The sequence below is a fragment of the Egretta garzetta genome, unplaced genomic scaffold, assembly GCF_000687185.1.
Source record: "Egretta garzetta isolate BGI_Z169 unplaced genomic scaffold, ASM68718v1 scaffold297, whole genome shotgun sequence".
NCBI classification, from domain to species: domain Eukaryota; kingdom Metazoa; phylum Chordata; class Aves; order Pelecaniformes; family Ardeidae; genus Egretta; species Egretta garzetta.
The window spans coordinates 6,583,409-6,586,606 of NW_009260410.1; positions in this window are offsets into that span (position 1 = coordinate 6,583,409).

The following is a 3,198-nucleotide window of genomic DNA, read 5'->3' on the forward strand; positions in this document are numbered from 1 at the left end:
AAACTTATAATTAGGATGCTTACCAGGAAGAGGAAATATTTAAGGTTACATATCTGTCTTCTACTTGCTCATATTTTGCTCAGTGATGTTTAACAAAGAGACATTATCCAAAAAACATGTGCACAGACCGGTATATAAACGAGCAAGAAAAAAAGTCACCTTCCTGCTCTGTGGCCCAATAAATCTTGACTTACAACAGCATAATTTCAGCAAAAGAGGTGCAGAGCTCCCCTTCCAGTATGATTTCATGTAGCTTAAATTCTAGAAATCAGGTTTCCCAAACAGACAGAAAATGGAGTTTTGACCTTCCACACAGGGAGGAATTGAAATTGTCTTCAACTTTCCATTTCAAAATTAAATTCAGAACTGGGCTCCAGCAGTGTTCAAAATTGCATCCCATAAGGGTAAAATAATCCACCATTGTCTGGACACTTCATGGTAACATTTCAGAGAGATGAAGACAGATGATGATGCCTATCTGCACCTCTTACAAAGTCAACAGAACTTGGGAGTTCAAGAAACTTTTATGTACTGACATGAAAGACAAAGCTCTCATTATACAATAAAACAAATCAAGAGGCACACACCACCTCAAAAAACATTAGAAAAAATGCACTATTGCAAAACAGCTATTTCTAAAGACCATTAATACAGCTGGTTCCTGCCACATGGGGTGAGGGTTCTCACACTAGTAATATGCTATTCAAGCTGCTAGGCACGGTGGCAAAGATCTGTACTGGCTGATCTGCTTTGAAGTTGAAGAAAACAGTGCCATTTCGCATTCTGTAACATTTCAAGAGGATGAGGACTAAGAATGCTTGTACTCTGAGGCTAGTAAACCAGACAGAACGAAAGGTGAATAAATGCCAGAGAATCTCTAGAACAAGAATAGTTCAAAAGGCAGTCGTCAATTTGTAAGAGCAAAATGACACATCTTGTGTCATACCATGGAACAGTTTGTATCCGCAAATGGGAACGGTCTGTCATGTGTTATACTTAAAAACCAAACATAATAATATTCCCCATTTGGTCACTAGAATGACTCCCTATACGGTGACTTGGGAAAACTGTGTGACTGAAACATACACAAGGTAGCTGTTAATCTGCAACATTTACTGCAACAACTTCTTTTCTGAAGCTCCTTCTCTGAAGAAGTTCAACAAAATCTGAAACTTAGTCCTTTATATGTGTTTGTAATCCTATCCTTCGAAAGTTCAGCAAGGTACATGTACCTTTCTCAAACCTAGCATTGAGAATCATAAGACAATAGACTGATCTTAGCTATTCTTAAAATTCCTCTTCCCTCACAACAGATACTGTATATTTTTGTATGGGTGTTAACACTATGACGTCTTATGTCTGGTGGGGAAAAAAAAAACAAACCAAAAAAGTGAAATATAATTTTCTATTTCCTAAAACATCATTCAGAAGAGATGACACAGTGGTGAAGACAAGGAAAAGGACATGAACAAGCTGGGCCAGGAGATTTTACAAAAAGACTCTAATATCTGGCTAAAAATTACACCCTGAGGACTTTGCCTAAGAACGTTGCACCAAGCGACTTTGTCTATTGATCCTCTTCCAGCTTGCTACCTGTTAACCTTGGTCTGCTGGCAAGGGCCTTACAGACTGGTGGAAAGAAACTCTGAGGATTATCTGACACATCGCCTAGTTAAAAACAGTGGCCTCAGCATATTCTGATAGTGACTACCCTCACTTCCAGACCCCATTTCATATTACCCCTTCAAGCCTTCCAGTTTGACTTGTCCACTTGAGTTGACTCAAGTCGCACCTGTGACCAAGTCACCTGAGTCATTGTATCATGTCACTATATAGAATAATAGAATCGTTTAGGTTGGAAAAGACCTTTAAGATCATCAAGTCCAACTGTTAACCTAACACTGCCATCCCACCACTAAACCATGTCCCTAAACACCTCGTCTACCTGGCTTTTAAATACCTCCAGGGATGGGGACTCAACCACTTCCCTGGGCAGCCTGTTCCAATGCTGAACAACCATTTCATTGAAAAATTTTTTCCTGATGTCCAACCTAAACCTGTCCTGGCACAACTTGAGGGCATTTCCCCTCGTCCTATCGCCCGTTACCAGGGAGAAGAGACTGACCCCCACCTTGCTACAGCTTCCTTTCAGGTAGTTGTAGAGGGGGATAAGGTCTCCTCTTAGCCTCCTTTTCTCCAGACTAAACAACCCCAGTTCCCTCAGCTGCTCCTTGTAAGACTTGTGTTCCAGACCCCTCACCAGCTTTGTTGCTCTCCTCTGGACATGTTCCAGCAATGCAACATCTTTCTTGTAGTGAGGGGCCCAAAACTGAACACCGTCCTTATCAAGTCCTTATGTAGTTAGTGCCTTCCTCGCTACTCTACAGCAGTTCTGCCCCAGACAACAGGGTCCCCAGCTGCTTCTTTCATGAACCTAGCACTCAAAACCCCCTGTCTAACATTGTTTTCACCTCTGCACTGATCTGGATCAAGGTTTGGCAGCTAGATCAGCTTTTCTTCATTAGCACTTTTCCTCCACCATCTGGCATGGAGGGGGGGGGGGAAGGGGGGCATCCATTTTGATGAGGCGCAGCACCAGGCCACAGACCCCTGCTGCCTTCCCATAACCTCAACTGCTCCAGCATCCCTGGGGGCCCTTCTGCTGACTCTTCCTCCCTTTCTGGGAGCTCTGCCCCATCTCTGTCACTTCCCAGCATGGCTTAGTCACTTCTGAAATAAAAAGGCATTTCAGAGAAGCCTAGTGCAGGACAAAAGACTTTCTTACACCCTTAAATAACATAAAGGGAAGTTAGACCCCCATTACCACATTATACCTATTCATATTCCAGTCAAAATTACAAAAAAATACTTTGATATTATCAAAAGACTCGTGACTATAAACTGTTTGAAAACCGATGCAAGTGTTTAACATAAAGTGAAAATAAACGCATCTTTACAGGCAGGAGTGCAACAGGTCCCCCTAGCGACTCCGACACAGAAAACAGAAACCCGCTCACCTTTCTGCTTAGCGTTTTCAAAACTAAAGCACGTAATAAAACACGTCCGTTAAAAAAGAACCGCGGAGTGCCGAGAAAAGAGAACAAAATCGGGTAAGGAGACGATCTTCATTTTCTGAAAAGATCGGAAACGTAACGGAAAGTAAAAATACCAGGCATAAGCGTTCGTAGCTTTACACGG